Source organism: Canis lupus, chromosome 21 (assembly GCF_048164855.1).
Source record: "Canis lupus baileyi chromosome 21, mCanLup2.hap1, whole genome shotgun sequence".
Lineage (NCBI taxonomy): Eukaryota > Metazoa > Chordata > Mammalia > Carnivora > Canidae > Canis > Canis lupus.
Window position 1 is genome coordinate 31,799,721 of NC_132858.1, and position 23,209 is coordinate 31,822,929.

The window sequence follows — 23,209 nt, forward strand, 5'->3', positions numbered from 1 at the left end:
CATCGAAAGATGAATGAAGATGTGGTCTGTGTATACAATGGGATATTCCTCAGCCATTAGAAATCACAAATACCCACCATTTGCTTCAACGTGGATGGAACTGGAGGGTATTATGCTGAGTGAAGTGAGTCAATCGGAGAAGGACAAACATTATATGTTCTCATTCATTTGGGGAATATAAATAATAGTGAAAGGGAATAGAAGGGAAGGGAGAAGAAATGGGTAGGAAATATCAGAAAGGGAGACGGAACATAAAGACTCCTAACTCTGGGAAACAAACTAGGGGTGGTGGAAGGGAAGGAGGGCAGGGGATGGGGGGGAATGGGTGACGGGCACTGAGGGAGGCACTTGACAGGATGAGCACTGGGCGTTATTCTGTATGTTGGCAAATTGAACAATAAAAAATAAATTTATTATTAAAAAAATAAAATAAAATAAAATTCTTGAAATCAAAGATAAAACAAGATGAGAAAAGTTTGTTTTTCTCCTTAGGCAAAAACTATTGTAAAGATACTTATTGCAGATGGAGATTTTTCAACTAAAAAGTTGAAACTAAAACCATCATTTAAAAATGAATATATGTAAATCATTCAGCTTCCTGGGGCACCTGGGTGGCTCGGTTGGTTTAGCTTTCAATTCTTGATTCCCACTCAGGTCATGATCTCAGGCTCATACCATCCAGCCCCACATCGGGCTCCAGGCTCCACATGGGCTTGAGATTCTCTCTCTCCCTCTCCCTCTATGCCTCCCACTCACACACTCTCTCTCTAAAATTAATAAAATAAAATAAAATAATAAAGTTTCCTGAAACCTTTCCTTTACACTGGATCCAGGCAAGTTACGGAAATATCAAGAAGTCCTTTAGATGGTTGTTTTTAAAGGGTCACCTCCTCTGTCCTATTTTGCAGTTCTCTAGAATATTATTTCTGAAAGCATGCATTACATACATTACAAGGAAGGCTGTCTCTTCGGTCCCTTTCAATGCTGAAGCCCCAGTTAAGATTAGCTTTTTGGTAACCTGACAAAATATATTTTAACCCAAATTCTTCTATTCCAAGCCAACTGGAATATGTAAATAAAGCTAAAAACATAAATCTCTCATTTAGAATTGGCATAATAACCACTCTTGGCATAGAAAAATCTTATTTAAATGTGTTTACAGAATTACCCTCCCATACACCTTTATGTTGATTGCTTTCCATTGAGATTTAAAACTAAATATGGAGGAACTGACCTGGTCTATGTTTATCAAGATGTATTTTTAGAAAATGTCTTGTTTCTATATGCCTGGCTGGATTTTAGATCTGTTTTCTGTCCAAAAGAAGTTCCATGAACACTTTTATGTATGTGAGCATTTTTCCCCAAGCCAAAACCAGTCTGGAAGTTATAAACATGGCTCCATTAAAAGTAATAAACTGTAATTTCCTATTTCTTATATATTCAGTGTTAGAGGAATTATAGCTTCCAATGAAGTTTCATTTAAGATTTCTTTTCTGGTATTATGTAAATATGTCATATCTATTATCAAATGGCCACTATCATCTTCTTCCTCTAATTCAGTGGTCTTTGGGAAGATTTCCTCTGGAGGCCTTTGCTCCCATAAAATCTATTTTATTCATCCATTTAAGTATGTATTCTTCAAGCATTTTTAAAAATCTTTTCTTGTGTCAGAAGCCTTTTTTTGTACCTTGTGTGCACACTAGCACTGAACAAAACAGAAATCCCCGCTCTTATGCCTCACACATTCCAGTAGGAATATGTTAATGATTAGCAAATTAAGTTTTATATATTAGATAAATATATGCACATTAGTAGTGAGTATGGAGAAAAGTAGAACAGAAAAGAGGAGTGGGAGGGAGGGGCTATGGCAGGGAAGTGCATCATTTTTATTTCTTTGGATGTCAAAGATGGTAATATTTCTTTTTCTGCTACTGGATTATAAATCCGTAAGATAGAAACTTTTGTTCTGTTTCATTAACTACAGTGTTCTCAGCATATGTACGATTGTGCTGGACATATCTTAAATATATAACAAACATGTAGGTTGAATGAGCAAAGTAATGCTCAGGATGTTAACTATAAAAGTTGACATTGGTCTTCTAAGATTCTAGCTTTAAGAATCCCCGCAGCACCCATCGCCACAGACTTCCTCACGTGGCACAGTCAGCAGTATTGGCAATGGATCATCAAAATGCCAAAGTAGAATGAAATTTTCTGGAATTACGTGTTTAGAATAGTAGAGAAAATTGTTGAGGATCTATGGGTTTTCCCCCAAACCAAGATGATTATATTTCTTCATTTGTATTACCAATTACAACTACTGAAGTTTGATCAAAGTGCAACTTACAATCACGTCAAAAACTGTTCCAGGGGATCCCTCGGTGGCGCAGCGGTTTGGCGCGGGCCTTTGGCCCAGGGCACGATCCTGGAGACCCGGGATCGAATCCCACGTCGGGCTCCCGGTGCATGGAGCCTGCTTCTCCCTCTGCCTGTGTCTCTGCCTCTCTCTCTCTGTGACTATCATAAATAAATAAAAATTTAAAAATAAATAAATAAATAAAAACTGTTCCATTTGATCAGCTGTTAAGAGGCAATTCTAGGCGAGTCCCCCATATTTCAGTACATTTTACAAGCAGAAACGCTGATAGCTTGTGTTCTGGGATCTTGTCAAGGATGTTTGTACTATGAACAACTTTGAAGGAGAGATGGAATGTCTCTGTCTTAAGCATACGAAATCTGTCTGCTCATTTTGTATTTCCAAGCACAATACAGATAATATTCCTCCATCCAGTGCCGAGTTCAGTCAGGTTGAGAGTTTTTTATAAAAGATTAAGATTCCCTAATCTTGGCATTTCTCGGCTGTGATGCAAAACTACAGCTTGTGAAGCATCCACCTGAGCCCTCCTGGGTCATCCACGTAGGAAACGACAGCAAGGGGAGCTCAGCAAACACGAAGCTTATGCAGCCTGCTACACTACGAGTAATAAATATCTTTGTCTCTGATCCAGGAGTCTTGTATCTTCTGCCGCGATCCATTGAATTATGACTGGCTAACTTCATAACTTCTCAAGTAGGGTAAACGCTCAGATACTCCACAGTTCTTGATACCGATATTCTTTTAAAAGAATTTAAGCAAACCGTTTCCTTGATAACTAGTAGTGGTAAAATTAAGTTTCAGGTGAGTGACTTGGGTTGTAAATAAATAATATTTCAACTTATTCCAAGGTCTACAGACAAATAAATTACTTTTAAAATGCAATTTAAGAGACCTTTTCATTAATTGCAACAAAAATTTTGTAAAGGTTTTATTTATTTGAGAGGGAGCGCAAGAGACAGAGCATGAGTGGAGGGGAGGGGCAGAAGGAGAAGCAGACTCCCCCTGGGCAAGGAGCCCAATGTGGGGCTCAATCCCAGAACCCTGGGATCATGACCTGAACCAAAGGCAGATGCTCAACCATCGGAGCCACCCAGGCATCCCAGCAACAAATTTAGTCCCTTTAATAGATATCCTGTGGAAAGCCATGTAACTCATACAAATACAGTTGTTAACACTTTGAACAACATGGGTATTAAGAGCACTGGCCCTTGTGTAGTCAAAAATTCATAACTTTTATAACTTTGGTCTTCCCCAAAACTGTTAATAGCCTACTATTGACCAGAAGCCTTCTGATACAAGCAGTCAAAAACTCATATTATATAAGTTGTAAGTGTTATGTACTGTATTCTAACAATAAAGCTAGAGAAAAGAATGTTAAAAAATTATAGAGAAAATCTATTTATGGTAGTGTACTGTACTATCACAAGAAATCTACATATAAGTAGGGCCATTAAGTTCCAACACATGTTGTTCGAGGGTCATCTATAGAGTTAATTCATTTAATTTGTGTTAATTACACAATTCACATTACTTTTATATCAGGTTAAAATAATGTTAATTTTAATATCTCTAAGATATAATTGTATTTAATATATACTTATTGTGGTGTTTTGGTAAATATGCGAAATGGGGTAGGAAATAAAAGGGAATCAGATGGGATATAAGTGAAGTATAAGGAAGACACAGATTCAGCACAAGAAAAGCAATATTAGCTAGTGATAATACTACATAGAGCACATACTTTCTTAATTTGGACAATCCTAAGAGAAACTGAACTTGAATATGACATACTTACACCAAAATGGGAATCCTACCCGTGTTAAACTCAGCTACAAGTCATGGTGGAATTGACACTCAAACGCTAGAGGCTATGCCAAGTGCTTTATCTCTATTTCTTACAGTATTAGTATACGTTAGATCATAGTAGTTATTATGTCTCCGGAGTCAGAATAAACTGTGTGGCCTTACTTAGCAAGGTACTTAAGTGGAAATCATGGTAATCCCTAGATCATTATCAGTCCTTTAAAGAGCTTAGTACAGTGCCAGTCCATAGACTCAGTGTTCAATTCATATAATACACTTATCTACATAATTTCTGTATCTCTATAACCAACTCTCCAGAATAAATTAAATGTCAGATTATAAATTATTATTTATATCCTCATTTTAAAATGAAGAAAATAACACTCAATGAAGTTGAATAATTTGGATAAGTCAAACACCTGCCAAGTATCAAGACCAAGCGTTGAACCCAGGTCTGTGATTCCATTACATCACAGATGGTCCAGCTATGCATACAGAGCTTGGATTTGGATTGAATAATAAGTGGCAGTATTGGGTGGAAATTCACCCAAAGACAATTGTTACGATTTTCAGTAGGTTATCAGGGAAACTTGACATAGTACCAGCAAGCTTTGGAGATCCAGAGAGGTGGTGAGCAGTATCAGTGGATCCAATAGCGAGTAACAAGATCTCAACGATGTGACATGGTTTTTGAGGACACACTTCTAATGTTCCAAGGAATACTTATATGGATAGGATGAGATTCACATTTCAGAGGAACCAGTGTGCCAAGTAAAGTAGATGATTAAGGCAAGGACACATGATACAACTAGCATGAAGTCAAGGGAAGGGAGTTTTAGGGCAGGGATTTGATCATAAGAAAAAAGTGGACCTAGATACTCAGGCAGACTGACTAATTAAGATTATCTGCAAAGATAATCTTAGAGAAGCCTCACTACCAAAGTGGATTAATTCCACCTTACAAGATACAGAAGTTAAGATAGAAAAAAATGTGAGTTAAAAAGTTTGTCCATGATATGATTTAAATATGAAAATTAGTAGCCCGATAAAGCACCATGTTATGGTTATATTTCACCATATACATATATACATTATATACTCACCATAATTTTCAATACCACCTGAATCTTAATGTTTTAATATAGATTGGTAGATTTTGTTTAGGGAGGGTAATGTATTCATTGAATATTATTTGGAGATTCATAACCATATATTTTATGTTATCCATTGTTTCAGATTTACTAACTAAAAGTGTAAGAATCAAAATTTTATCTGTACTTTAGTTGAAGACAATATTGAAGGCAATGTACTATTATAAGGCTTCTACCTTGTTGAGCTATTCACAAAAATAGTGAAAAATTACTTTGAATTTTTATCTTAACATTGCCTTAAATGTTTCACACTCCCAATTGCTAATTCCTAAGTCCTCCCAAAATCTTAGCCTTCCAAGAAATAGGCTAAAAATGAGACATTCTAAAATATAATGATGCCCTACCCAATATTAGCACTCCTGGCCAAAAGACAGATGAGAAGCTCCAATTCTTCCAAAAATTAATTAAAAAAGCACATTCCAAGTCTCATGTCTAGATAAGTTTTACACAGACATTATTCACAATGTCATTTACTTGGCTATGCCAAGTAATTAACAATATTCCAACCCTCCACACCTCATTCCAGATGAGATAGAAAAAAATCACCTAAACTATTCTACTTAATTGGGACACCTGGGTGGCTCAGCGGTTGATGGTTTGACTTTGGCTCAGGTTGTGATCCCAGGGTCCTGGGATCGAGTCCCACATCGGGCTCCCTGCGGGGATCCCGCTTCTCTCTCTGCCTAGGTCTCTGCCTATTTCTGTCTGTCTCTCATGAATAATCTTTTTAAAAAAATACTCTAATTAATTTCAAAAGAAATCACTAATCCAAAATAATTAGACTTCTTAGCTTTCTGGGTTTTTAAAAATATTAATAAATCTCATTACATACATCCTTTTTTAAAACGCAGCATAAAATACTAATGTTTTTCATTAATACTTTCATGTTTTTCTTTCATGAAGGTGTTGAGTTGTCTTTGATATGGATAGGAATCACCTAAACTTATAGCCAACTTCTTCACTTACAGGTAATCTTTTGTAAGGAATATGATTTATCTGTTTTCATTTCCAAATACTTAAAGCAAAAATAATAATGTGACTTCACTCAGGATTGTTACAAATATATGAGTTAATTCATATGAACTGTAAAGCACATTAATTTTTAGGTATAAATATTGTACTATTAAGTAGTTCATCTCTCTCAAGATGACGTTACTCTCCCTCCCAGCTTGATTGTTTGAAATGTGACCACAAATTTACCAGCCCCTGCTGATGAATTATATTTTAAGTACCTGTCATTTTTTTCCATCTTTGATAAACTCCCTTCATAAACCATTTAAAAGATGGGTCAAAAATTATTTAAGGTGAGTCTCCCGAAGAATGTATGCATTTTTTAAGACAATACTTTATAATATTTGTACATTTCAAATATTTGATATGATATTATAGGTGATACAAAAAAAGGAAACTGTGATACAATATTTTAGGAAGTATTGATTTAATTGAATTTTATAATCTTCATAGTTAATTTTTTTCCACACTCAGAGCAAACTACTCTTATACGGAGGTCTCCAAGATGTTACTTCATCGAAGATTCTAGATAATCCAAATCCATGAGTAAGCCTGAATCTATTAACCTCCCCTAATCAACTGTCCCAGAAAAGTTGCTCAGTTTAGGAGTTAGCCTTGATGATTCTACTTCCTCCTCCCCCACATTCAGTTCATTAGCATTGATATCACTGCCCTGAACAAGTCTATATCTTTTCATTTCCATTGTCTCTATTTTATTTCAAGCAGCTTCTATCTTTCCCTCTGATTATGTTCATATTCTACTAGTTGGCTTTCCTCTTCCTCCTATGATCTTCATCCTGTTCATTTGCCGCACTACAGAAAGAGGAGTCTTGTCAGAATAAATATTCAGTCATGTCATTTTTAACAATTAACTGCTTTTTAGTTCCCTGAGGAGAAGCAATATTCCTCATGTTGTAACCTGATCATATTTCAACTTGAAGTTTTACTAACTCTCTATTTAAAAGAAACTTTCTACTTTTGCTTTCTCCCACTTTCCTCTTCCATTTTTTTATTCATTGGTTAAATTTCACCTTCGATTCTTTTTCCTTCTTTCCTTCCTTGTGTGAGGAGTAGACTTGGGGGACAGAGTTGATTAAAACTATTACTTGTTTCATGAAATGTCATCAGTATCTAAGTGAACACAATTGTGCAGATTATATTTTCCAAAGATGACTTCAACAGTGTCTCCAGTCCCACATGCTTTTCTTGACACTCCTCCCACTCAGAGATGGTCTCTATAATCCTACTTCTTCTACCAGGGTGACGTTGTGACTTCTTTGACCAATAAAGTGTGGCAGAATTGAGATGTTGTGACTTCTAGGGCAAGGTCATTAAAGACCATGCACCCTCCACTTGGTTCCCTTGGAGCATCCTTCACGAGAGGACTGAGAACAATCAGTCTTAGAATCTGGCCGTGAGGCTAAGAGGAGCTTCAGCTACATAGAGAGGCCATCTGTCAGAGTTCCGAGGAACTGTTCCAGCTGGGCCAGGCTTCAGGTCTTCTCACCATTGATTTGAAACTTGTGTTTGAAGACATCATCTTGGAAATAAATCATTCAGCCCCATATGTTTACATCCCCAGCTATTTAAATTTTCCTAGTTGAATTCTTAGACACAGTGTAGCCTCCAAGTTCCCTAATTCACAAATCTGTGATTAGACAGATACAGACAGACAGACAGATAGATTTTCTCATGTTTCTCCAAAATCATGCTTGAGTTTTATTCGGATTATTTTGAAGTCACAGATAAATATGAGCTTTAACACCTTTATGATAAGACATTTCATTCAAGAATACGTTCTCTCTTTCCATTTGTTTAATTCTTGTGCTATGATCTAACTTTTAACAATATTCTAAATTGTTTACAGGTAATTCCGAGATAGTCTATAGGTTTTTTTTCTTGGGGGGGGGGCGGTGGAGAGGGTTGCTGGGAGTGGATATTGTTTTTGCTGTTTTGAACAGTATCTTCTCACTCTAAGCTTACTTTCTTGTTTCACATCACTAAATTTGGGGAGGATTTGTTACATAATAATACCAATAATAACCAGGAAAAATACCATTTTGTTTCATTCTGTTTCATGATTCATAATTCTTACTCTTTGGGCCATGATTCCCACTTCTGTTTCCTTCTTTCCTTCCACTGGCAGCCACGCTAGTTTTAATATGTGACCTGGGATCAGTACATACCTATAAGAAATATTAGCAATTGTCTTATATACCTCCTTATTTCATTTAAATAAATCTTCTTGTACTAAGATTCTCCCCCCATTTTCACTCTGCACTCCTTCACAATCCATCTGGGTTGTATATGCACATCAAATTTACTGCTCCTAAATTTTTCACACTACTCTACAGTGTGCATCTGTCCCACTTTTTATCATCTAGCTGTCATGGGACGAATTCCTTGGTTACCTCCAACTCCCCTCCTCATTTAGTATGCAGTCAGTATGCTGTATGGATTAGTGAATCAGTTACAAGGCATATAGAACATAGAAATTATAGATTCAGAAGTATATTCATAATAAACAGGCATCATCACATAACTACAGCATCTCCAGCAAGCTGAACCCCTCCCAGCAGTGCACAGGGGCCCAAGCTCCATTTCATACACATTTACAAATTTCCATTTGATTTGTTGGATTTATTTTGATTTGCAGAATTTCTTATGTTTTCTAGATATCCATGCTTTGTTTTAGGCCTTGCCTATATTTTTATCCAGTCCCTAATGAATTTTCCTGAACAACAAAAAAGCCTGAAATTTGATATATTCCTATCTACCTCTAATATTTTTCATTTAGGTCTTCTGCTTGGGTTTTACAGTTCACTTTTTATATTTGGGTTTTTATTTCATCTAAAATTTACCTTTGTGCATAATGTCTCACTACTTTTCTTCACAAAAATGAGCCACATTTTCTAGGTGCACCTACTGAATGATTCATCTTTTCTCCCCTGAAGCTTGGTGCCTCCTTAATCTGATGCCCAATGTGTGTGTGCCCAGGACTCTCTTGGCCTATCTTCCTGCTCCTCTGTCAGCAAGGCAGTGTTTCCATGTTGATGGCTCTGTGACTCACCTTAGAATCTACTTGCAAAAAAAAAATCTACTTGCACTTTTCTTTTTAAAAAAATTACTTATTTGAGAGAGAGAGAGAGAGAGAGAGAGGGAGAGAGGGGGAGAAGGAGCAGAGTGAGGGCCAGAGGGAGAACCAGACTTCTCGCTGAGCAGGGCTCAATTCTGGGACTCCAGGATCATGACCTGAGCCAAAAGGCAGCTGATTGACCTCCTGAGTCACCCAGGCACCCCCTCTTTTTCTCATTTAAAAACTGAATTAATCGCTGACTTTGTCTCATACAAATTTTTTTTAGAATAGTTTCTCATGTTTCTCTAAAACATTGAGTTTTATTAGAATTATTTTGAATATTTTGGACTCAGATAAATTTGAGAATGAACACTTTTACTGTAAAACATCTCACACAGGAATAGGTTCTCTCTCCCTTGTTGAAGTCTGGTGTTATGACCTACCTTTGATCAGTCTTCTAAATTGCTTACAGGTAATTCCCACATGGTCTGTAGAGGTTTTTTTGGTTGGAGTGGAGTATTCTTTTTTTCTCTTTCAAATGGTATTTTATCAACCTAGGCTTACTTTCTTGGTGATTATTTTTTTTTTCTTGGTGATTATTGATGGTAGGATGAACACCATTTACTATTATGGAAGAGGTTTCTGATTTCCATTATCATAGCCGTGAGGTAATTTGTTAATCGTATTACCTTGTGATCCAACTCACTGCCTTGTCTGTCTATTCTATTTAGGAGTAGAATGTCAAAACACACCCCTCATCCTGCGTACCTATATGATTTCTAAATGATTCTGAGAATCAGATGGTAGAGCAGGGCAGGCTGCATCCTATGAGAACTTATCCAGTGGATTTAATATAAGTGGGTGGGGCTGATGCCCTGGCAGGTATTAACATTTTAACTAAATGTGATTCTGCTCGGAGAGACATTTAATTACATGCAGCTCTATTTTCCCACATCATACAATTCTAAGATAATATCCAATGTTTCCCAAGTTTATACGACCAGGGACCTTTTGTTTTGTCCTGTTTTAGTGGATGGTCTGTCAGTAAGGACCGATGTTCTTTGCATCATACTAGGGAAAAACTACTCTTCATATTTGGCGTTTTATTCCTGAATTAAATCAGGCTCTTAAAGAACCCCATACCCACATTTTAGTATATTAGCATCCATAGAAGTGTTTATTCCATATTAGATTTCAGTATAATTCCCTGAACTTACACTGAAGGGCTTGGGAAAGACCCGTTCTAATGAAGCACTTCAATGTATTGACTATAAAAAAGTGGCTGAACTCATATGTTGTTAATAGTACATGGTTCTCTTGGTGAGACCCAATGGAGGAATTCCTAGTACTGGCAAGAGGGTATCTTTACTTTTCTAAACAACTGTTTTGCTTCTCTGAAACCACAAATTTTCCTCACTAATTGTGTTTGCTTGATCATAGTAACCACTAGAAAGCTTAAAAGCTTAAAATCAAATTCATATATGGCCACTAATGACATTTAGGGTTTCTATTCTAACTCCTGGTTTCATCAGAATTTTATAACTTATTTTTATTTTTCTCATATATTTTAGTTATTTTAACATAGTCGATTTTATTACTTAAAAAAATCCTCCTTTGTCCTATAGAAGACAAGGGAAAGTGTAAAGTTCTTTGTTTACAAAGAAGCCAATTTACAGTAATGAAATCATTTCCAAAAATTTGTACTGCTAAAATAGCAGAGAGAGAGCAAAAAGAGGAATAAAATAAAAGAAACAGTGCTTATTACATATCTGCTATTATTCTGGAGTGGTAAACTGATTTTTCCTTTACTAACCACACCTCTGCCCCTCCCTCAATCATTCCTGGGATCAAAGCCTTCCACACTCCGGCCAGTGACTGACTGAGCCTATGATATGATGTAAGTTAGACCAACTGAACACAACCAGGATTTTCGGTAAAAATTCTTGGGAAAAAAGCATGCTTTTTTTTCTTTCTTTTTTTTTCTAATGAGTTTCCCTTAGAGTAGAAGATATGAAACAGGAATTGCTGATGGTAATCTTGCCACTGCAGAAATTGTCTACCTGAATCAAAAACTTAGATAAAAACAGAAAAGAGACATGGAGATAAATTGTCATGGAATTATCTAAGCTTGTGAATTTAACTACGCCTAATGCATCCTGGGGCTTGTCACTGGCAAATTTCAAATTAAAAAAAAAAAAAAAAAAAAAAAAAAAATTTAAAAAAAAAAAAAAAAAAAAAAAAAAAAAAAAAAAAGACTGACTATGAAAGTAGAGGTAACTTAGCCTGAGTTGTTCTCCAGAAAAAAAAAGGAGTGTTGGACAAGTATTTGAGGGCACGTAGCATATTTTGAGAAGTGATCTCCAAATCAGATGGGGAACTGGGAAAGAGGGAGAATCAACAGAAGAGTGCTGTGTAAAGTTGGTCATCAGGGTGGTCAGTGTGGGCTCTGTCCTCCTAGAACCTACTGAGAAACACTCAAGCTTACCCCCAGAATTGTCTGCCCAAGGAAGAAAAGAAGGGCACATTTGTCCAGCAGCTCTCATCCCCATTGGTCAAAGGATTTCTCTAGAATAGATTAACTCCCTTACATTTCCAGGTTTCACAAACATGACTACAAGATGTATTTTTCCAGTGAAATCCATGCCAAATGTTGTCCTAATATTTAACAGTGGGAGCATTATCCCACTGTTATATTATAAAGAATCATAACTTTTGGGCAAGAGCTGATTTGTTCTCTATATTCATCCCTGACTATTCACAATTTGTTGAGAAAAAGACCTAAGCCACTAGCGGAGGTTGAGGGGGATACATAGACCCCCAAAAGATTTTAAGAGACGAGAATTCTCAGACCAGAGTCTTGATGAATGAGCTTTGATTTCTCAATGATCTCTGCCTTGGAAGTTGACCACAAGGCAACAAAGTTGGCATTTTGCGAATCTTTTGAGGGAGGTAAACTGAAGAAGGCTGTCAGACCGGGCACGGCTCTACCCATTCCTCAATCTCTGGACTCCCAAACCATACCCTGAGGACATAAGCAATGAAGCTAAGCACTTTCCAGAAAGAGGGCCTCTCCTCCAGAATACCCTACGGATGTGACCACGCAATATAAACAACAGGAGAATTTTCTTGAAAGGAGAAGAAGATTGGCTGGGCGTGGAACTCATTCTGCTGCCAGGGCAGGGCTGGTACTTACTGCTCTGCAGGATGTGTTATGAAATTTGGACAAGTGATCGCGGGGTGCTCTCTGCTTCTTTTTACCAAAACGGGAGTTTTGAGTGCAGGCTTGTCCATTTTATCCTATTTTAAGTATGTTGGCAGTAATTAAATAGCACATTGAACTTTAAGTTGCTAAATCATGAGTAACTACATCTCATGTTCTGAGTTAGCTCAGCCAAAAAGTTTTTTTGGCTTCAGCTAGTTTAAGTTGTTTGCTGATGATTGCAGTAAAAAATACACTGGCTTTTGGATTGTAAAATTAACTAACAAGAAGGGAATGGTTAAGTAAATTGTAGTGCATCTATTTGATGCAACAGCATAAAACTACAGCAAAAACAAACAGAAAGGAAAACAAAAAGAAAAAAAACAGGAAAAAGCCTCATTACTGATGTGAGATAATGCTTATAGAAGCCATAATTTAAAAGAGGGACAGTAACTGTAAATAGTGCTGCTCAAGTAATATAAATGAAAAAGTATGTGCAGTATGTCAAAATTATTGGAGGGAAATATGCAAAAATGCTAACTGCAGGGATTACCAGAGCATTTTCTCTTCTTCTTCTTCTTTTTTTTTTTTAATATTATGGTGTTGTGCATATTTCATGCAATATTTTTAAATGTTTTTAAGTAAAATTGTATTAAAACTGAAGTTATTTGAATAAGATCTCTTCATTGTCCTATGATAAAACTAAAATTAAGTATATCAATATTGCCCAGTTTGGAAAATTCAAAATTTAAATATATAAGTATTTATAAGGTACAATATATACATGGTATATAAAATACAAAACATATGATATATATAACATATGTATGTAATAGTTAATTTTCTTTGCCTAAAGATAAATTTGAGGTAAGATCCAGATAAATCATTTGAAAAGTTTAAGTATTATCCATATCTGAAATCTTCTATCAAAATATAGTGGGAATTCTTACTTTATGGCAAACCAGATTATTAGTTAATATGATCTTAAGGATAAAAGTGTAGAATTAGTTATTTTGTCTGAGTAGACTTATGGCATAAATAAGTCTTTTGACCATAACAAAGGGACTGTGGGATAGTCTGTAGCATGTAATGACAATTACTTAAATTATCATCTATGAATACTTGTAATCAAATGCCTGTAGAATCAAGGCTTTAGGTGACCAAGAAATTGCTGCCATAGAATATTTAGGGAAAACAGGAATATGGTGATTTTAGTTGACTTTTTGCTTCTAAATGTGCCTGAGAACTTAGAAACAGAAAATTATAAATTTATGCCTTTAAATTTCCAGCTAGAGATATGAATAAGGAATTATAAAGATTTCAAGAAGAAAAAAGTATATCTCCTATAGCCTCAAGTAGTAATTTCTTACAGCCAAACTCAAAGTCTCATTCTGTGGGTAGCAAAATGAGTGGGTAAACTGTATTTTGAATTCCCAATATTACAGTCTTTTTTTGGGAAGCAGGGGGTTCCTAAAATTTGAGATAATGTGAGTGCAGATTTAAGTGAAGCTGAAGATCTTAAACCCCTAAATTCTGTTCAGCTTCTTTTGCCAGCAGGAGTCAACCATAGTGTCCACTCAGGGGAATGCTGACCCTCCCGAAGATCTGGTTCCATCCATCCGCGTTGCTCCTAGACTTACCACCAGATTCAAGTCCCAGAAAACCCCACTGTGTCAAGTTGTAAGTGTGAACTGTGAGAAGTCATCACAGACACCATAATAATGGCAAGATTTTGCCCAGTTTGCCTGGATCCTTTGAGGACCGACCTGGAGATGGAGGCCACTAGGTGACAATATATTGCTATCACAAGACAGAGTAATGTTCTCTAGGATCTGGTATATCATCTACACCAACAATCAACATGCAGTGTTATTTCTCACATATCCAGGATTCACAACTTGATTCTGGGGACTTAGGGGTGGAAATGAGAGTGGATCATTTCACTTTTATTCGTTATTATCCACTACAAAAATTTGGCCTCCCTTCCCTGCAACACTGGGCTCTGCTAGGCTAGTGGTGATAGCTCTCGGGGTGGAGTATTACCACCCGAAGGCAGAGCAGTGGTTACTGGAAACTGAATTTGCCCTGTGGCCACTCTCCAGTTCTCATTTCAGTGTACCAACAGGAAAAGGTGATTTCTAAACACATTGGAGAAATGGTTCTATTGCAGTGAAATTGGGTTGATATGAGGGGGTAAGAAGGAATATAGATGGAACACAGGATATCCTCTGAGACACCTAATTCTCCCACATTCTATGGTAAAACACAATATCCCAATATAGGCAACATTGTTCATCGACAGACTGTTCAGGAACAAAGGCTTGGGTTACCCCACCAGGCAGGGAAACAACCAGTGTTCTTTCTGAGGGCAAAGGGAGAAACAAAACATATAGGGAAAGAAGGAAAATAAAAATCACAGCTATTGCCATGTGACCACATGCAGAAATAAAAACATAATTATGAATATTTCTTTCTTACACTGATATGAATATATTTGCATATTATTCACTTTCTTCCTTTCCCCATCTTCTAATACTTAAGATATGTGATATTTTAATATAATAAACTTATGTCTCAGTGTATAAGTTAATAAGTATCAATGGGGGAAATATGGGTTTAGTTAGAAGAGAACAGAACATAATCCAAATACACGTATTGTGCCAGTTGGACTCTGTATTACCTTTTGGAGAGTGGGATAGTATATTTTCAGTTGGACCAGAGGTAGTTGTATTAGGTGAGGCTGATACAGTATTTTGATGATGTATTTATGTGAAAATGAAATATGATTTAAACGGGTATATATGGTTCTTGAGTTGAAAAGTGGGGGACTGTGGTAGTTTCTTACTGTGTCAGCACTGCTAAGCTCTAACTACATTTTCTGGAATCTCTTTCTACCCCTTTATAGTTCTGAGTTAGATTTGGCCAAAAGGGAAATGTTCACAAGAATCAATCACAGAATTTAAGAATTATGGATTGCTTCCTGAAGATTCTAGTGACTAATTGTTCTAAGAAACAGATGCAAGGTGCTAGTGGGTTTCGTCTTGTCCTTCCTCTCTCCCCCCCCCTCCTTGCAGCTCGTCTTCCCAACCAGCAGCTCTGCTAACCCACCAAGCCAAGCCTGCCACTAAATGCAGAGCCAATAGCCTTCCACAGACTTCTCTACAAACTATCAGTTCCAGTTTCCTTCTGACAGCTGGAATCACCTAGATCCCTAGATATATCCCCGCAAACTCCCACCTACGCATCACACCAGTGCTTCAGGAGGGCCGGTCAGTTCATTTTTCACTGGTAACTTTAATCTCCTTTTTGGATCTTACTTCCTTAGCTACTCCTGCAGTTGCATAACCGATAAACTCCTCATTCTACAACACTCATAGTGGTTCTGCTTCCCTGCCTGAACCCTGATTGATGAAGAATAGTTTCATTTAAAACAATTGGTAATTGTTGCTGATCTGATACTTCTCTTCTTCTCTTGGTTTCTAGGTCACCACTTTCCCTTTAGTATCTTGTTATTTATGTGAGTCTTCTATGCTATTCACTTTTAATAATAAATATTCCTGAACTCAATCATGGTCTTCTTCTCTATCTAAAGACTACAATCTACTATCCTTTGGTGAATCTAGGTAGCCTTGCAACTTAACATACTTAATTTTTTCTTCCATGCCAACATGCAATCCATCAGTTTCACAAAATACCCAGAATTCACCAGAATCCAAACATTTATACCACCTCATTTATCTGAGCTATCATTATCATAATTGTCCCTCCTTGCTCAATTAATACTGTAGAGGCTTCTTTAAAAAGAAGTCAGAGTAATTGTTCGAGATCATAGGTCGCATCATTTTATTCTATTCTCCAGATCCCTCAAGATCATCCCCTCTTATTTAGAACTATAGCCAATATTCTCACAAGTGCTTAGGAGGCCCTGTAAGATCTGGCCTCCTGTGGCCATTTTGGTGCCATCTGCTCTTCCTTCCCCTAGCTCACTCCACTCCAGCCACGCTGGCACTGCTGATGATTCTTTAACATACCAAGGATGCTCCTACATTCAGGCCTCCGTGTCATCTGCTCAGTGAAGCCCGTGGTGACCGCACCAATTAAAATTGCCGCTCATGCTTCCATCAGGATTCCTCAAGGCTGCTATATATTTTTTTCTGTATATTTATTAGCTTCAAACATACCAAATAATTTTATTATGTATATTTTTTCACGCTGATCTTCCCCACCCCAACTGTGGTTAGAATATAAATTCTATCAGGACAGGATTTGATCTTTTTTGTTGTTGTTTTCTCGGTAACTTAATCCAAGTGCCCTGAATAATGTCTAGCAAATAGCAAACATTCAATAAATATTTGATGCATTAATAAATGAATGTGAAATTCACCTTTATCAAGGATCCAGTACCTAGCCTGGCAAATAGATTTTTTTTTCTTTCTTTTTTTCTACTTTTATTGAGATATAATTGACACATAACATTGTATTGGTTTTAGGTATGAAACATGATTTGCAATATATATATATTGCAAAATAATTACCTCAATAAATTTAGTTAATATCTATCACCACACATAGTTACAAATATATATTCTTATTATGAGAATTTTTTAAATCTACTATTTTAGCAACTTTCTGTTTTTTTTTTTTTTTAAGATTTTATTTATTTATTCATGAGAGACACAGAAAGAGAGGCAGAGACACAGGAAGAGGGAGGAGAAGCAGGCTCCATGCAAGGAGCCCGACGTGGGACTCGATCCTGGGAATCCAGGATCACGCCCTGAGCCAAAGGCAGATGCTCAACTGCTGAGCCACCCTGGCATCCCTTTTTATATATATATATATATATAAAGTAATCCCTACACCCAATATTGGGCTCAAACTCAGAACCCCAAGATCAAGAGTTAGGTGCTCTACTGACTGAGCCAAACAGGTGCCTTCTTTTTCTCTTTAAGTAAACAGCAGCTTTCAAATATACAATACTATATTGTTAACTGACAAATATATTTTCCTATATTTTCTTCTTTTTCTTCTATAGAAATGTTGGTAAAGAGAACAATTTTAAAATGTTAATGTTTTAACATTAAACAAAAATACATTTTTTCCTAAAAGCTAGCCTTTGAAAAGAGCAACAGCAAGCAAAATTTTAATCTCTTATTATTTCTAAAGGACAAAAATTTACCATAGCAATGAATGAAGAGAAAATTATCTAAGCAAAATATCATGCATAATCTACCTTGATCTGCATTATAGTTAAGTCAAAATAAGAAAGGATCTTTAAAAAGATTTTGGAAATTTAAAAAATATTTGTTTAGTACTTCTTCCTTGATAAATGCCAACTAGATTTAAATTTAAACAAAGCAGGAGCAAAAGTAAAAGAAAAAAGAAAGAAAGAAAAGAAAAAAGAGGTAAGATTAGCTGAAATTGAACTGCCTGCCAGGAGCCAGCCAGGGTAGGGAAAAAAAAAAAAAAAAAAAAAGAACAACAACTAACTGCAAAAACCACATCTCTGGAAACACTTCCAAATATGATTGAGGGTGCAGTCTGGTGGTTTATGTAGCAATGTAGAACAGAAAGTCCATCAGGAAATCAGAAAAACAGACGTGACCGTGAGCCAGTGACCAGTGCAAGTATAGCCCAAGGACAACCAGGCTGGCTGTAATGTTTTTAAGACATTTGAGGAGATCTGCCTTTCATGGAGCAAAGCTTTAATGATGTATGGAGTCTCTTTGGTTTCAGAGGTTTTTCTTCCTTATAAGGATGCCATTCATCTCTCCTTTCACCTTAACAACAAACAGCTAACTAATCTAAAAATAGATTATTAGAGAGTCTGACCTGTAACAAGTTGTTAAATTTTCCTCTAGGAGTAACATCTTACTTTGGGGGCATACTTTGTAAAAACACTCCTAATAAAAATTCTAAACTAAGTATAATCCTTACCAGTTCAAACATTATTCTAATCTTATATTTCATGTTGTAATTTAAAATCACTACATCCACTTATCTGCAAGTAATATTTACAGCATCATTAATGTCATTATCCATCTGGGTAGTTTAGAGTATGTCTATTCTTATAGTTCACAGAGGTTAAGAATTCATTTTAGAGAGAAGACTTTGATAAACAGCAATATGAAAGGAATATGTGTGTATGTTTGTGTATATGTCTCAGAGATGAGGATGAATGGCCCCAAATCTTGCCAACAAAAGCATGCACCAAAAGCAACATGATCAAAGTAGTAACATAACCACTGACTTGGCTTTGTGATATTTTCCAAGCCTCATTACACAACAACAACAAAAAAGAATAAAATAAGGTAAGAAACATTCATTCCCTAATATAAAAGGAATTACCAATCTAATTATGTAAAAAAATGTTCTCTCCTTAAAACTGTAAACGGTTTGACACCAGCCCCTATAAAGAGTCTTCTATAATGCCAAGTATGGGTCATGTGTAAAGATGAATGAAGACCTTAGTGGTAAATGTTATTATTGTACATTAGATTAATGTTGTACATCACCCTATCTACAGAATTTCTTTTTTCTCTGAAATCACACACACTCCAAATATTTCCTCATGTCCAAGAAGTCATTGTTTAAGGAACTAGATTTAGCTGCACACATATTTTTAACTATACACATTCAATAAACCCTATCTATGCCCAATTGATTAATAATCAAATGACAAAAAATTAAAATATCCCAATAACATGTGACCAGATAAAGGTTATGACAGACACTCAAATATGTATATGAAACCAAATGACACATTTCTCAAGGAGAAAATATTTAACCATGCTAGAGTTACCTCTAGTTTGTCCAAAATAATGTTCTTTTGGCAGAACATATTTACACACACACACACACACACACACACACACACACAAACAAAATGAGTTGATAAGGATACCTGTCTTCATTCTTTTTTAAAAATAATTTTTCCACATATGTATAAAACAAAGTTAGGTTAAGTATCTGCCAAGGAGACCAGCTGATCACAATATACATCTAAATAAACTGAGGCAAATCAAATGTAAGCGATTTGTCTGAGTAAATCTGTAGCAGAACTATAATTATAACCTCTTCCTTAAAGCAATGTCTGTTCCTTGGCCCATTACACATTCCAGTGAGCCTTGCAAATTCAGGAATGGAGAAGATAATTATTTATTTAGTTGGAAATGTGAGTGTGATTTTAAAGAAAAGGAATTCAAAATTTCAGAATTTTTCTTTCTTCTCCAAATATCTTAAATCGTTTGTAAGTCCTTAGCTGTTAGTTTGTGGTTAAATAAAACATAATTATCTGATAAATCTTTGTAGTGTGGCCTGATTTTTCTTGTAGCAAATCCAATAGCCCAAATTAAACTAACACATTTTCTGGCTTCCTTCCGCTGAAAGAAATTATAAGAAAGTGAGCCAGACTTTCTGTCCTGGGGCAGATCTTTAAGAGCTAACATTTCAGTTTGTTAGATAAGGAATAGAATAAAAGTCTCTTGGCATCTTTACAGGTTTAAAGTCACAAGACATGATGTTCAATTTCTTAAAGCAGGTAACACAAAGCTATTTATCTGTCCTCATATCTATTTTATCTCACAGCCATCAATCTGATAACAGGTCAATTGCAGGTGCCTAGTTTCTAGGGCAGTGACTCGTAGACAGTAAAGACATCTGACGCCTGGCAGGTAGGAGTGGCAATACCCAGTAGTGCCCAGATCTGTAACTTAACCCTACTAAGTGATATTTTACTTCCATACCATGATGCCAAGGAAAGTCTTGAAAAAGACAATGTATAGTAAAAGTCACCAACATCAATCTTAAACATTTAAATAGGATCTGAATTAACAAGTTGGGAGTCTCCTATTCAAGAAACAGGCCAGGTTTCTTAAATATGGAAAATAAAAGTTGGAGATTCACTTTGAAAATATGAATACAGTAGGGAAAAGAGTTGGACCATGACCAATACTTTTCTAAGTCCAAATCTTAAGAACAATATAGGTTATAGATAAGAATTCCCTGTTTCCGTGATAAGTCTGAATTTCGAGCTGATCAGTTAAGCAGCCTCCTTCTCCCGCAGTCGCTCAAAACACAGACATACATTGGACAGGCATAGAGAAGTGGCAGCTTATGGAGCTAGGGAAGAGAGAGGGGACCTCAGGGCTTCCTTTCAGTCTTCAGATTCTAAAAGTAAAGGCACCACAGTCAGCTAAAGGGAAACTTAGTAGTTATAAATAAATAATGGCATGTGGAAATGGAAGGCTGCCTCCTTCCAGAGCCCATAGTAATTTTATTTATTATTTTCTTTAGATAGTTTTTAATTGCTTATCTTAATGTTTATGAATTTTCAGAGCCTGGGTGGCCTATTATTCTGCATTAAAAATAAAAATTAGGAACTTGTGAGTTCTTTGTTCTTCCAAACATTAGGCCCATGGCCTTAGGCAAGGTGCTACATTTCTTTGACACTGAGAGACGAAATTACTAATTGGAGGAGTTAAAAACCAAGAGACAGTGATGAAAATTATTTGTTACGAATACCTCAGATTCCTTGAGCCTTTGTTTGTTGACAGACCTCTCTTTCCTTCCTTCTGAGTTCAAATAAGAATCTTTCAGTATATAAGTCAACAAAATTCACTGCCTATAATTGCAGAGGAATTTTTAGGTCGAAGTTAAAATTCTCACTGAAAAATATAAAAATGATTTAAGCCCCCTTCACTTCCAATTTATACCAAAACTCAGAGTAATTGCGTATGAGTTTGTGGAGACTGCTACTCTCTTGCATTTATTTTTTTGTTGTTGTTGTTTAACGTCAAAACCACTGTTAATAGTTTCATTGAAATAATTTGCTGGGTGTATTTGGTAAGAAATATTTTTGTTACTTAGTTTTTACATGAAGGGTCAAGTGATCATAATCTCAGCAGAGTGAACTAATACAAACTTTGTCTCCTATTGTCAAGAACCTATATTTAAACCTCTGAAAACTAAAATTATGTACAGGGGCACATGGGAATGGACAGACAGGGGGAGATTGGACAGTGACCACTGCGGCCTTGATCCAGAAGAACTTCGTCAAAAAACAATTTGTGGTTCAACTTTTCTATGTTTATTTCATGCTTTCTAGTTACAACTTTTGTATAATAAAGTCATCTTTATATTATACTTACTCTCTCTAATTATAATCAGCATAATTTACCTTTTCTCATTCTCATGAATTGAGAAAAAAAGAAAAATCTACTTGTGGTTATTAGAAATTTAAAGCCACAGAACTACAGATAGAGTTCTTTTTGTAAAGAAAATAAAAATTCCCTAATCGTCAAGTATCTCACTGACTTTCATTAGTCATGATTTTTAAAAAAAATTTAGATAGTTCATACCATTTGGTGCATTTCCAACATATAAACTGTTTTTTATTATTTTGTCTAGTACAGTCCTGAAGAATAAGAAGGACAGTAGGATTAATGAAAGCCCTTTCCTTGAAAACATATTTAGATTTAAAATAGAGTTTAGAAGCTGACCTTTGTGAGCTCTTTTGTCTTCCTAACCCGCCCTGATGTGCAAACTAACCTTGCCCTCTCTAAAGCAGGTGCACAAATAGCCCTTCTGTACATCCAGCAGGAAGGGTGCTAGTTCCCCCATATTCGCATGTCAGTGTGCAGTCCTCCCACTCATCTGTGTGTAGAACTATACCTGCATTCTCTATGCAATCTTTTTGCTTTAATAATAAAGTCCTTTGGTAATTTAAGAGTTCTGTTTGTCACATCATGTCCAGCACTTATCCCAGAATGCAGCTTCCAACCTTTGCTGACCTATACTTGAAATACTGCTTCACCTAAGAGTAAACAACAGCAATGTCTACTTTTCTAGAATGACGATAGCATATGGGCAGAATTAGCTTTGTGTGACCTGTGGTGGGGATAAGGTTCACTCCTCCACTGCCATGTCATTTTGCCTACTATGTTTTAGACTCTTCCATAATTTTCTGTCTGTTAAGTAGGTACCTAAAGTGATAGATGGAAAGAACATCAAGGATCTGCACAGTCTTGACCAAACTGCTTAAAGCTCTGGTCCTGTCTTCTAATTTTTTTAAAAGATTTATTTTTGAGGGAAAGGGAGATTGAGAGAGAGAGAGAGAATGTGAACAGGGGGAAGGGCAGGGGGGGAGAGAAGCTTCAAGCAGTCTCCAGCTGAGCATGAAGCCTGAAGCGAGGCTTGATCCCAGAACCTGAGATCATGACCTGAGTCCAAAGCCAAAAGCCAGATGCTTAAATGACTGAACCACCCAGGTGCCTCCTGTCTTCTGATTTTTAAGATGCACAGTCTATATCAGGTATTTTCAAAAGCCCCTTTAAGTTATAAAAATTCATAAGTTTCATAGTATTTTGGTGGCATTTTTATCACTGTTCATTGTCGGGGTGTTTTCCCCTCTCCCTCCTCCTTCCTTCTTTTTTCCCTCTTCTTATTCCTTTTAGGCAATGCTGATGCACATTTGTACTAGTTGGCAGCATTGATAATTATATGTGTTAGCTTTGCATTCAAATATGCTCGTGTTTTACAAGTCTTTATAACAAGAATATGCTGTCTCTAATGTTATTTCAACAATCTTCAGTATA

The 23,209-nt window shown here is 36.2% G+C and overlaps 1 long non-coding RNA gene across 2 annotated transcripts in view; it reads right to left on the reverse strand.

Annotated features, from left to right (window-relative positions):
- The window catches only part of LOC140613506 (uncharacterized), a 72,145-nt gene that overhangs the window by 21,577 nt on the left and 27,359 nt on the right, over positions 1-23,209 (reverse strand). For both annotated transcript variants that reach the window (XR_012014503.1, XR_012014504.1), the window contains one exon: positions 2,348-2,517. This is a non-coding gene — a long non-coding RNA (uncharacterized lncRNA). The remainder of the gene's footprint in view (positions 1-2,347; positions 2,518-23,209) is intronic.